This window comes from Pinus tabuliformis, chromosome 4_2 (genome assembly GCF_031772625.1).
Source record: "Pinus tabuliformis cultivar Carrire ecotype Pingquan chromosome 4_2, CPIR1, whole genome shotgun sequence".
NCBI classification, from domain to species: Eukaryota; Viridiplantae; Streptophyta; class Pinopsida; order Pinales; family Pinaceae; genus Pinus; species Pinus tabuliformis.
In genome coordinates, this window is record NC_142304.1 from 113,997,728 (window position 1) to 114,012,377 (window position 14,650).

Below are 14,650 nucleotides of genomic sequence, written 5' to 3' on the forward strand. Positions count from 1 at the left end.
TTTAGATTTTCACTAAAATAGGTGTATTGATTTCAATGTAGTTGTTTATTTCTAATCCTATTTGATCACATTCACTATATGCATTGATTTCAATGTAGATGTCGATTTATAATTCTATTTAATGCCTTACATTAGATGCATTGAATTCAATGTCGATGTTGATTTCTACTCCTATTTGATTGCTTGCATAAGATGCATTGGTTTCAGTGTAGATATTGATTTCTAATCCTAATTGATCGCTTGCCCCAGATGCACTGATTTAAGTGTAGATGTCAATTTCTAATCATATTTAATACCTTACACTAGATGCATTGATTTCAACGTAGATGTTGATTTCTACTCATATATGATTGCTTGCATTAGATGCATTAGTTTCAGTGTAGATATTGATTTCTACTCCTATTTGATTGCTTGCACATGATGCATTAGTTTCAATGTAGATATTGATTTCTAATCCTATTTAATCGCTTGCACTAGATGCATTGATTTCAATGTAGATGTCGATTTCTAATCATATTTAATACCTTACACTAGATGCATTGATTTCAACGTAGATGTTGATTTATACTCATATTTGATTGCTTGCATTAGATGCATTAGTTTCAGTGTAGATATTGATTTCTAATCCTATTTGATTTCTTGCACTAGATGCATTGATTTCAGTATAGATGTTGATTTCTAATCCTATTTGATTGTTTGCACTAGATGCATTGATTTTAGTGTAGATGTTGATTTCTGATTTGATGCAACAAGATGTATGATGTACATTAATTTCAAAGTAATTAGATTAATAATGTACATTGATTTCAGTGTAAGCACATCTCTACCTCCTCCATCTATATCTGTAACTCCCATTGTCTCTCCTTATCTATCTCTCTATCCTAGCCCCTAAATATACACACACTCTCTCTATATCTATCTATCTCTTCCCCCCTCTCTCCCTTTCCCCTCCCTTCCCCCTCCCTTCCTACCTCCCTTTCCCCTCCCTCTCTCTCTCCCTTCCCCCTCCCTCTCTCTCTCTTCCCCTTCTCTCTCTCTTTCTCTAACATTTCTCTCTCCATATATATATATATATATATATATATATATATATATATATATATATCTCTTCCTCCCTCCCTGTATTTGCCTCTCTCTTCTTCCCTCTCCCCCCCCCATCTATATCTCTATCTACCCTTGTCTCTCCTTCTCACACCCAAAACACACACACTCTCTCTCCATGTAAGCACATAAACATTATTCAACCATAAATACAATACTTGAATTTTCATCCCAAATAAAATGTTTGCTTACCCCAAATGTTTGCTTCTTGAAACTATAAACTATTTATAATTGGGTAAATTCCTAATTCTTCCCATTTTCCATCATTCAGCACTGTTAATTACTTTGCATTCAAACTCAGTAATAGAAAATAACTACCATTGAAAATTATTTGGGGTTTAACACTCCATAAGTAACAATGACTGACTTTGGAGAAAACTACTATTAATATTGAGAGCAACATATACAAGGTATGTTGTTTACAACAATAGCTCGAGTTAAATATTTGAATGGTCTATGATTCCAACTACTCTTTTCATATGATTGATATGAGAAAATGGAAAAACTAATAGGTGTGACAATAGGAACAGTAAAAGAAAATAGTTTCAGATTGATTGCAATGAAGATTGTTTGTAATTGACTATATTCTTAGTATTCACATTTTCTATCTATCAAATTGTTACATTGGCACTTTGCACTCAAAATTTGTATTTCATCATTTTTCATCATTCAAGTTACTAACAATCTCTCTCATCTCAACAAACTGAGGTAACTAACCAAATTTTAAATTAAAATGACCAAATTAATCTTAGACATATTTAGCATATTTAAAATGATCAAAATAATTAGATGTTCAATGAATTTTGTATGGCCACACACAATCAATCTTAGCACTAGATCTATCAAGTGTCCAGAGGGATCAAATCTCTTGAGGTGTAAACCTTTCCTCAAATTTTGCACTCAAAAAATAAGTTTACACCTCTAGAGATTTGATCCCTCTCGAGTGTTAAAATAAATCTTAATATTTAAAATAAAGATTGAAATAAATTTCGATTTAAAATAGAAAATAGAAAATAATTAATCTTTATTAGTATATATTACTTAAATAAATATTAAAATTTATTTTACATTTAAATTTGCAAATTAAAATTTAAATGTAAAATAAATTATTTTTTAAAAATAAATTTTAATTTTTAAAAAAAATAATAAAATAGTATATAATAATTATATAAAGTATTAACTTGTTAAATAAACTATAACTATAAACGCCACAAACCCCAAAAAGAAAAAGAAAGAAAAAGAATTTGGAAATAAAATTTTAATAAAGAATAACACATCGTTTCACGTTAATCACACCTTGTAATATTTAAAATAATGATGTGACCTATCCATATATCTCTACTTCCCATGATGTGGATGTGGAGCCGAATAAATATTTATTCTCTATCCGTTTGTTTTTTCCAAGGATATTTTTGAGGTAAATACCGATACATAACCATTTCAAAAAATATAAAATAATCTTTATAGATAGCTTTCGTATGTATACATTACTTAAATGATGTCCAATGCGGAAGGAAGAAAATAAGTATGATGTAGAATATAACAGATTCCAATGTGCAAGGAAGAAAATAAGTATGGATAAAAGTAATGATATAAAGTTTGTGAGAGATTTTTTGGGAGAAAATCACATGAAATATTATTTGTCGATGTATTTCGAATTAATCAATGTGATTCATCGTCAGGATAAGTTGACGATAAATTACACTGGTTGATTTGAAACGTGTCAACAAATGATATTTCATGTGATTTTCGTCAAAAAATCTCTCACAAACTTAATATGGATCATAAAAACCTAAACTCTATAATCAATAATATAACTCAATTACATCTCTAATATTTAATATTTAAAACGATGATGTGACTTATCCTCGCTTTCTATTATAATGTCAAAAGGCAAAATGGTGGCCATTAATTATTATTGGATCTCTCCAATGATATAACTCAATTATATCTCTAATATCTAAAGTGATGATGTGATTTATTTTCGCTTCTTAACGTGAAAAGGCAAGGTGAAAACCCCCTCTCAAAAAAGGACTTAAATTATACCCTTTTTTTTTATATTGCTATATAAAATATTAAATAACAACAATAAATAGTAGTTTATGATATCACTGCACAGCGGATATATAATATATAGTGATAAGTTGTTGGCCAATCAATCCATACGTGGTTGTCAACCAATACATCAAACAATGGGCTGTACACGCGCATGCAAAACCCAAAACCAGCTGATTTATTATTTGGGTTGGTACCTAATGTACACGGTGGGGAAAAGACACGACCTTACATATTTTAATGTTGATTTCGAACATGTGATGGGCATATCCAGTAAATCAGCCCCTGCTCACAAATACCCAAGTGATTAGACTCTGTTGCTGTTTTTGATACGAGTGGTGGAAGAGAAGGAGAAATCAATGGCACAAGTTATAGACGGCAGAGCCATTGCGCAGTCTATTCTCAAGGAGATCGCCCACGATGTCTCTTATCTTTCCAACAAATATGCCAAGGTACCATTGCATACCTGTTACCTATTATTCAGCCCTTGCTTTTTTCTTAATGCCTCTAGCTCTGTTACAACTACTCAATGGACTGCTGGCTATCGATTAGAAAAGTTGTTGGTTAGGAGGTGTAACTTAAATTTTGACAGAACTAAATCACGCAGACACAAATTATAACATCAAAATTGGTTGAGGGCTTTTCGTGCATACATCTGATCTGGTGTTCAGGGAAGAGTGCAATAAGCCTTGAGGGGAAAAGCCGAAAAGGGAGGCCTGTATGTCTGACATGTCCTGTAATAGGAATGGTTCATTACTACATCCTAGTCCTAAAGTTCTTATGCTGTACCAGCATCATTCAAAAGCTAATATCAACACTAAATAAACTGGATATTGAAAAAGTCAACTGCACTAAACTCAAAGAGAAGCATCATATCAGCTGGGCCATCACAAGGAAAATGGTCCAAAAGAGGTAGATCAATAAACATAAGCATTTTGGTTCCACTAACAGAAGGCACCCTTGTTGGGTTAAGCTGCTGTCAGGGGTACTCTTTCATTAAGGGCTTAGTCTAACTTATATATGAAATAACTTTTTTCATTGGAATCCGGTGATACAATTTCATGTAAGTTTATTATTTTTTGTTGTTTAAAATACATTTTTGAATACATGAATGGATTCAACACCTTGAAAAACCACTAGAACACTCAAATTCTATCTCTAGGACACTCGAATTCTATTGATTAAACAACTTAGATTTTTGGTTAAGATTAACCAGAAAAAATAATGTGAAAAAAGCTATTTCTGGACTCGCACCTGGTTTAAACAGGGGCTTGCACCTAACCCAGCTACTTATTCTATCTTTCAACTAACTACCGGCTGGTTCACTTTTTCTTACAGATAATTCTCAATAGGCAATCCCATACTTTTGCATTCCAAGACCGTAAACTAATGTCATTAATTCTCAGAGAAAACATGGTACCTTTGGGATTATTACTGTGGGAAAACTGCACCCTCCAAAATCTCTAATCACATTGATTACACACAAGCGCCAAAATAACCAAAAGAGCTGCAATCTAACAGCAGTGCTATTAAGTACATAAACAAATAACCTACAAGTTTATCTAAATTATTGACAAACAAAGGCATTTTAGTAGCTGTTCGAGCCGGTATTCCACGCAGCTTTGTAGTCCAGTCTACCCTTATGTTCCATTCCAAAACTTCCTGGTGCTGCCTAAGTTTTAACCTGAGCATTTATATCTTCCTAGAGTCCAGTGGAGGAATTCAAGGGATTTTATTGTTTAGAATTCCTGTAATTGTTTTCCTTAGCTAAGAGAAAAAGAGATGCTGCTTGTTCTCATTTTCTTATTTCTGTAAATTTTGACAAATTTTCTCCTTTTGTAAACTGTATTTTTCCATCCTTTTTAGCTCTTGTTAGAAGTCTTTTGGGAGCACAAGAGAGGATTAGGTCTTCTATATCCTTATCTTCTTACTTTTGAGCTTTGTTACTAAATTTGTCAAGATTCTAGCTGCAAGCTACACATCACTAGTTTCTACCAGTTGACTACAATTTCACTAACTGGATGGTCAATGCCAACAATGCATTTATACTTTGATATTATGAATCAGTTAATTTGATAAATTCATATTTGCTTGCTTGTTCCTGAGGATCAGAGATATTTAAATGAAGGAATGTCATTGGCATCTCTCTTGTCCCTAGGAAGGATTGCAACAATTAGAAAGTCGACAAATGTGCTACATAACTGGTCTTGTGTAAGTGGTTAAACAAATTTATGATTTGTATGAGGGAAAGATAGATGCACTTGCTTAGAAATGCTCCTGAACTTCCAATTCAATGTACATGGAAATTATGTGATTGACAAGCTCATTTTTGCTTTGTAGTGAGTGAACAAATTCATGTTGCCACAGTGAGGAAGGAAAAAGTGCAGTCACCACTCAGTTTTAGGGCAAAACTGGGAGACCCTGGAGTGAGAAGAGAGATAGATAAAGTGAGTGATGAAGGCCACTAAATTACTTAGGGTTAGAGTTGATTATGTTAAGCTAGGGTTGTAGGCTAATTAGGGTACTTCTATTATATGAAGTGATAACAGAAAATTAACGAAGGAAAGTAAATAACCTAAGGTTGACTTACTGCAATTCCTTTGATGAATTAATTAACCTAAGTGTTGAGATTGAATTCAAAGAGAAAAAGGAAATAACTCGCCTAGATGAGTGTTGTTGTAAGTGTTGAAGCTTCTTGGCTCAAAGATGAGAGGTGTGATAGGCTTCTTAGAGTGTTCCACCTTCCAAATGAACCTCCGCATACAACTCAATCTCCATTCAAAATAGACTTGTGCTTATTCTCCAATACAATGCAATATATAACACTGGATCTTTCATGCAAAACTATGTTACAATGAAGAGTTGAATGATGATAGAAAGTGCCCTTAGAAGGGTTGATATTTCCCTTGCCTAGTTCCGTCGAAACTTCCCTTGAGGTGGAGGAGTTGAATTGTCCAAGGTATGAGAGGAAAAAGCCTATGAGTATGAAGATACCCTAGGATGAATTGGTGTTCCTTCAAGGTTGGAACCAAACTAACTACAAGAGTTACTTGTAGAAGTGTTGGAGAATATAGGCAACAAGAAGCCCAAGAGCGCATAAGAGGAGTTAGAAAGCTAGTTTGAGATTTGATGCTAATGTGTACCTGCAAGATAGGGTTTCAAAGGTCAACGATAGGAATAATTCTAGAGGGCACTTACAAATAATAATTGATTGGTACAAATAGGCAAGGGAATGACCCTAAGGAATAGGTGAACAATAGACAAACCATTAGAGATGAAGCACTGTATGAAATGTTAGCTTTGTGGTGGAATAAATAGTCCCTATTTATTATTGAGATTGATAGAGTATTTCTACAATTGTACATTAAATACTGAATAATAATTGATTGATATTAATTGATAATTGTTACAATGAGCCTCAACACAGTATTCCCGTATGCATTGATTGGTCACAATATGAAGGGGTGTGTGGCTTTTGACCTTTCAATATCCTAATTATTATTTATTATACTATTAGTATTATTATGTTTATTATATTCCCAACCCCTTTAAATAATGCTTTGTCGTTAAAGCATGGTAGATAGGATTCTCTCTAATTGAGCATGTTTCTTTGGTGGCATAATCTTTGTGTTTCTCTAGTTTTAAAGGTTTAACTTAACTCTTGATTTGAGTGCTGGTGAGGTTCCCTTATAGTGTGCGCATCATATTTGGAATTTTTTGACCCAACTGTTTAACATGAACTCTTCATGCTCCTTAATTACAAACTTTCCTTACTTTCATTTTTGTGTTTTTGTATGTATATCTTATTCCTTTCTAATAAATTGAAATTCATTTTTATTGAAAGTGGAATTTTTGACCCCATATAATTTATAGTGTTGACCATGTTAGTTAAATTCCATTAAGTATAAGTGCCCAACTATTTCATGTCCCTTCTCAAATGAATTAGTCACGGGGTGCAGGTACACAATTTTGGCATCATTTTTGGCTTTGGAGGAGGACCCCACATACAAAACTTAGGAACTATAGGCAATTCGACTTTATTTCTAGTAGCCAGTGGAATGTGGGGGCCACCCACATGGATAATTCGAACTTGGCCAAGGAATGCGTTGGAGGGAATTGAATTAGTGGAAGGAGGGACCCACAAGAGGCTAGGGGGACCCAAAGTGATAAAAGAGGAAGGAGCTCTCATTTTGCAGGATTTTGATCATTTGACAAACAAACTTACTTTTGTACGCTCTGCTGCTTAGCGAGTTTACCGGTTGTTTAGCCATGAGTCTTTCCGCAGGGAAGATTCAACCTTTACTTCGAGGGACTATCCGTGCCCGCCCTAGGGAGGCTGTTCCACAGAGATTGCAGGAGTTTCAACATCGACATACATTCCATCTAGCCACGCAGAGGAGGAGACTGCGTACTTTCTGGGGCAGCCAGGAACACGCAAAAGAGGATTGAGCCAGCCGGGAGGTCCCTAGCTTGCTGGGAGTTTTGGGAGCAGGAAAGGTAGTGGGTTGAGGACATTTTCTCTGAGTTTTGCAGCCAACCAGTCAGTGATCACAACAATACCCATTTCTGGGCAGAGGGACTGCGCAGAGGCCTCTGACAGCAAATTCGTGGGGCCTAGGAGATTAGTCATCTGGGCCAAGGATCATCCGGGGAGCAAGGAATCAGTTATCATAGGTGAACCCAACATTTGAGGGGTGTTTCCAGGTGGGTTTGCACGCTGTTTCCTGCAAATCGAATTTGGCAGTAGCAGTTGGAGAGGGGCTCCAAGGAGCCCGAAAATCCAAAGTCAAAACCAGAGAAATTCCCTTCCGGGTTTTTCTGGGTTTTGTCCAAGGAGTCTAAGGCTGAAAGGATATAATTTTCAGGGCAGTTTTTCGCCACATTCCAGCAGGTCGAAGTCAGAAGAACAGTAGTTTTACTGGGACAGCGTAGTGTAGAGTGGTGCAGCAATTGAGTAGCCATCACCTCAGCTATTCCATCACCTGGGTTTGGTCTAGCTTGTTCTTGAGACAAGCCCAGGTGCACCACTTCATTTATATTGTACCTATGCTCTCATATTTTATAATATATGGCTCAACGGTTCCAGAGTTACGGTGTCTTATGGGTGTTTAATGCATGTTTTTAATTTTATGCTGCTGCACTATTTATTTGTTTAGAATATCACCTATATGCCTACTTAGGAACATTACAGTGGTATCAGAGCCTTACAGACAATCTACGTTGAAACAGAAGGGGGCCGAGAAGCTACAACCATGCTTCTATGGGCCCTACCAGGTGACTAGGCGGGTTGGGGAGGTGGATTATGAGCTAGAGTTGCCTCCGGGGAGTAGAATCCATAACGTATTTCATGTCTCATGCTTGAAGAAGGTGTTGGGACAACAGGTGACTGCAACAACTGATCTACCCCCATTGGATGATGAGGGCCATTTGGTGTTGGAACCAGAGGCCATTCTGGAGAGCAGGGAGAGGAGACTGAGGAGCAGAACCATCAGGGAGTTCTTGGTACGCTAGAAGAACTTGCCAGATGAGGATGCCACCTGGGAGGGTGAGCACATACTGGAGCACCCGGCTTTGAGGTTGCTTGAGGGCAAGCAACATTTGGGAGGGGAGGACTGTCATGTCCCTTCTCAAATGAATTAGTCACGGGGTGCAGCTACACAATTTTGGCATCATTTTTGGCTTAGGAGGAGGACCCCACACGTAGAACTTAGGAACTATAGGCAATTCGACTTTATTTCTGGCAGCTAGTGGAATGTGGGGGCCACCCACATGAATAATTCGAACTTGGCCAAGGAATGCATTGGAGGGAATTGAATTAGTGGAAGGAGGGGCCCACAAGAGGCTAGGGGGACCCAAAGTGATAAAAGAGGAAGAAGCTCTCATTCTGCAGGATTTTTATCATTTGAAAAACAAACTTACCTTTGTATGCTCTGCTGCTTAGTGAATCTACCGGCTGTTTAGCCATGAGTCTTCTCGCAGGGAAGATTCAACCTCTACTTCGGGGGACTATCCGTGCCCGCCCTAGGGAGGTTGTTCTGATTGCAGGAGTTCCAACATTGACATACATTCCATCTAGCCATGCAGAGGAGGAGATTACGTACTTCTGGGGCAGCCAGAAACACGCAGAAGAGGATTGAGCCAGCCGGGAGGTCCCTAGCTTGTTGGGAGTTCCGGGAGCAGGAAAGGTAGTGGGTTGAGGACATTTTCTCTGAGTTTTGCAGCCAGCCAGTCAGTGATTACAACAGTACGCATTTCTGGGCAGAGGAACTGCGTAGAGGCCTCTGGCAGCAAATTCGTGGGGCTTAGGAGAGCAACCATCCAGGCCAAGGATCATCCGGGGAGCAAGGAATTAGTTATCACAGGTGAACCCAGCATTTGAGGGGTGTTTCTAGGTGGATTTGCAGGTTGTTTCTTGCAAATTGAATTTGGCAGTAGTAGTTGGAGAGGGGTTCCAAGGAGGCCGAAAATCCAAAGTCAAAACCAGAGAAATTCCCTTCTGAGTTTTTCTGGGTTTTGTCCAAGTAGCTTAAAGCTTAAAGGACATAATTTTCTGGGCGGTTTTTGGTCACATTCTAGCAGGTTGAAGTCAGCAAAACAATAGTTTTACTAGGACAACGCAGTGTAGAGTGGTGCAACAACTGAGTAGCCATCACCTCAACTATTCTATAACATGGGTTTGGTCCAACTTGTCCTTGAGACAAGCCTAGGTGCACCACTTCATTTATATTGTACCTATGCTCTTAGATTTTATAATATATGGCTCAGCAGTTTCGAATTTACAGTGTTTTATGGGTGTTTAATGCATGGTGTTAATTTTATGTTGCTGCACTGTTTATTTGTTTAGAGTATCACTTATATTCCTGCTTAGGAACATTACAAACTACATCAACCGTTCAACATCTAGCACAATATCCATATCATCGACTGCTAAGCATAGAATCCTATTTGTAGCTCCAATTCTTGCATCCAAATTGAGAGTTTAAGACATCTTCCTACTCCTTTAACCCTTTGTTCCCATCAATGGCATGAGAAAGAGTGCAACGATCAAGTAAAACCCTCAATTAGTGGATGTAATCCTCAAATTAAGCAAGTGGATCCATGGAATAGGGCCTCAATACGTGGAATGTCAACATACTCAACCATCTCCATGAAAAGAAGGGATGGTCCCTCTTTAATCCAACAATATGCCTCGACATGTGTGCAAAATAATCTCCAAGATGGCACATGTAGATTGCTATGTTCCATATTAGCAACCTTACCAAGGTTCAATCAAGGCACTAAGTGGAAAACACATAGGAGATGCACCCACTGTCACTTCAGCACAATCTTCTCTCACCTTAGGCCAACTCCTACAATGCCACAGGGGGTATTCCATTCTATAGACACTTGACCAACAAACCTAAGAGACCAACGCCTAGAAACACTAAGTATGATGAAGGGTAGGAGTTAAATGAAATAAAATTCTAAGTCTGTTATACGATTTATAATTGCATAAAATAACCAAAATTCAAAACTCACTCAAAATACCTAACAAATAGTTACCTTTGATGCTTGAGAGTGTGGGGAATGTAAAAATACCATGTGAGATGATTTGTCCTTGATTGTCACTTGATTTGCAACCTGCTTTGGACAAGATTGCGGATGTCCTACACTCCAAGATCTGCAAAATAATCAGAACATTTAGAGATACCAAATTTGGAGTGTCTTTGAAGCAACCAAGAAGTATGGAAACACACTAGGTTGATGGACCTTTGGGTTCTTGATATTGGGCAATGAAATGCAAGTGAAAATACAACCCAACTACGAATAATATGTGAGTAAATAGTAATCTTCAACAATCTGATCCAAACTTGCGTTAAAAGGGCATCCAATGTTAATTTGGCAGCTCAGGGACAAATTCCCTCCTTCGGGAAGCCTTCCTCATTTAGAGAAGTCCCTACTAGCCCTTGGAAGAATTTAATTTGGACATAGAAAAATATTATTTTTATTATGGAACCACGTCTTTACAAAAAGTACAGGTTGGTCTAAAGGACAAATTGGGTCTCCTCCACCACATATAAATAGACCACATGTCACATCACCTTGGAGCATCATCACACATCATTCTCTTCTCTATCTTGATTTGATTTGGTCGTACAAGTTTGAAATTGTACGGTCCAAGTGCACACGTGTGAAGGAGAGAGAGTGCATTCTGTTGACCAACATTGACTTATGTTTTGGGATGATTTGAAATGCGTTGACCTTGGAGAATTTTACTTAGTTTGACCTATTTTTGGACATGTTTTGGGAGGCCAAGTTTAGGGATAGTTTGACCTAAATTTTCTGGGCACTTTGACCCATGTTGACTGCAGTTTTTGCACCTAGAGTTTCCGCAGGTCAATGGGTTGACTTTGATTGGTTTCCATGGGAGTTTTTTTCATTGTTTTGACTTGGTTTGATGATCTTGGAAGGCCGAATTTGCTGTTGCTTTGACCAAATTGTTTCGACAAATGTTGACCATTGATTGATTAGGGCTACTGTTGACTTTGACTTTGGATAAGATTTGACTAGTTGGCTCATCTTTGACTGGATATTGATTGGTTGGTTTGGATAGTCAAAGTTGTTGACCTTTGACTCTTTGTTGATGAACGTGAACATTGTATCTCTCTGCTGCACATTTGATGACAATCTAATAGAGGAAGAATTTGGAAAGGGTTTTCCCCCTTTTGGGGTTTTTTCTTGGTCTTTGACCAAATTTTGTGTCTCTATTGTTCTTGTTCTTGGCTATCTTCTATTGTGCATTTGGATTACTGTTCTATATACAATTGCATACTGTCATTGGAAGATTGAACTTATTGGATAAACTTATAAAGTGATTGCTAATTGAAGAAGAATTGTTGTAAGTGATTGTGCTAGGCATAGAACACTAGAAAATTAACATGGTATCAGAGCTAAGGTGAAGATAAGCCCAAGGACACTGATCTGAACTTATGCAGTAACGCAACAGAATATAGACATAAACATAAACACATAGATGCAACAAAAATAAATCTTCATTTCATTAATATCAAAGAACTGAAAGATGCTTACATACAAAATGGAAGTAAACTAGCTCAGGCGATGGTAGCTTATCTCTGAGAAGAAATGTGGTGGCTACATGCCTTTGAACTGTGTTCTAATGAGGCTCAAGGGCTTTTTTATTATTGAACAACAAAGGGAACCTTAAACAACCAAAACCCTAACCCTAGGAGATGGAACACCAAGAGTTTGTGGGCCCCGTTGGGGTTAGTTAGGCAACCAACTTCCCGTGGTCGTAACTTGGTCATATGATCTTCGTTTGGTGTGTACGTTACCTCGTTAGAAATATCTCTCTGAGTACTATAGGATTTGTGGCAGCCCCTACCTACGGCTATGGCCTTGTTGCGGACCTCAAAAAAATGTAGTTTACGGGGTCAAAATAGTTCCGAAAGTTCAGGACCTAAAAAACTGCTAAAAATAGTAAATGCTACTATAATCAAGGAAACTGATGAAATCGACTGGAGTTCTAGGTGGAATAGGTGGGTGGCCACCAATATCCACTTGGATCAGTCCTCCCCCCTTAGGAAGCTATGGTCCCCATTGTGTGCAGAGCCTCTATGAGATGAGGAAATTTCTGTTGAACCTGGTCCCTAGTGAGCCACCTGCCCTGGTGAAGGAGTTGGACTACTTTGACAACTCAATATAGTTGGATCCTCTACTGACAAGTGTTCTTGATCTATGTGTTCGTGATCCTATCAGTTGTGGCCTGTTCAATACAGCTTGGGTTGAGCTTTGTTGGTGTCAGCTGCTCAGCAACATTGTATGTGTCCAACAATGGGGGAAAGTATGGCTGTAGCTGGTCCACATTGAAAACTGGGTGCAGGCCAAGGAATGATGGAACGCTGAGCTCAAAGGCATTGTCCTCTACAACCTTAGTGATGGTGTAAGGCCCATATCGGAGCGGGTGAAGCTTGCAGTGGGGCCCAACGAGGTGCTCCTTTGCAAATGTAACGAAACATTGTTGCCCACCTGGAACTTGTGTGGCACCCAATGTTGATCATGACGCTGCTTGTACTTAGCATTTTCTTTGTCCAATTTGTCATGGACCTGTTGGCGGTTGTGCTGAATGCTCTCAATGATGCTGTTAGCCCTGTCAGCTTTAGACTGGACATGAGCTGAATCTACTTGAGGCGCTGCAAATGGTATGGAAACATCAACGGGACATAGTGGCTGGAATCCCAATCCCACCTAAAAGGAGTTGTGCCCAGTTGAGCTGTGGAGAGCCCTGTTGTAGCTATGTTGGACATAGGGGAGGCTCTCATCCCATGTGCGTGGGTGCTTCGAGTTGTACATGCACATGATGTGCACGATCATCCTGTTGACAACCTTTGTTTGGCCATTAGTTTGGGGGTGAAAGGCTGTGGACTTAGTGAGCTTGGTATCCAACAGCCAGAGGCTTAACCAGAATGCACTTAGGAACAAAATGTTCCGATCTGAGATAATGGGTTGTGGGATCCCAAAGTTTACCCATACTTGTTCAAAGAAGAGTTTGGCAATGGCTTCTGCTATGATACTCTTCTTGCAGGCTGCCAGAATGACCATCTTAGAGAATTTGTTGACGACCACGAAAACACAGTCATTGCCATGCTTGGTAGAAGGAAGGCCATGTGAAAATTCCTAAACCGGAATCCCTACTGTAGCAACTGATGATATTTCTCCTACTTGTTAGATTTACATGAACAAGTTATTTGCAGTTTCCTATGGAAAATATTGAAATACATACACTGCAGCCTTCACTTAATTAATTTATATGCGGAAACAAGAGACTGAGCAAGAAAAAAAATACAACACAATAACACCGTTATTTTTGGACAAATGTCCCCAAAAAACCCAATGCGGGAAAACTGGTGCAACAGATTTGAGGGTTTATTATTATTAAGCAGTAGAAAATTCTGAATACATCTCTGAATACCTCAAGGGTTATTCAGTTACAGAGAGAGAAATACTGGCAGAAAGATTTGTGAGATTATCTCACACAATCAATGAGAAAACTCCTCGCTGATCCAGTCACTGGATGAGGTGCCGTTGGTAGGCCCTGCGCTGCCTTTGCGCAATCCTCACGCAGTCCCCGTGTCTGCCCCTCTAGGCACTGCGTCACCCAACTAGCTAATCGATTTGCTGCTTGGAGTCATTGCTCTTAGCCTCCCGGCCTCACACCCCGGCTGCCGAATTTTGAAACTGAATCTGCTGCAAAATTTCAGACTCTCTCTCACCCTCTAAGCTGCCTTTGCATGGCTCTGAGTCAGCGTTTGCGTGAGAGTTTCTGGATCACTCTCTGCCTCTCTCTGCTGATGATTCTCCGACTGAGAAACTCTCTCTCGCTGGATGCTATCTCTACCCCTCAACCATAAGAAATCTACTTGATCAGAATTTCCTCCTAAGAACTTTTCACTTCATAAATTCGATCTCTTGATCTCTCAGTGTGTCTTCCAAATGA

The 14,650-nt window shown here is 38.6% G+C and overlaps 1 pseudogene across 1 annotated transcript in view; it reads left to right on the top strand.

The window, feature by feature from the left end:
* The first annotated feature begins 3,321 nt into the window (after positions 1-3,321).
* The window catches only part of LOC149168521 (bifunctional protein FolD 2-like), a 411,410-nt pseudogene continuing 400,081 nt past the window's right edge, over positions 3,322-14,650 (top strand). Inside the window, exon 1 of the transcript XR_016259750.1 lies at positions 3,322-3,608. The product of XR_016259750.1 is annotated as a bifunctional protein FolD 2-like (transcript). The remainder of the gene's footprint in view (positions 3,609-14,650) is intronic.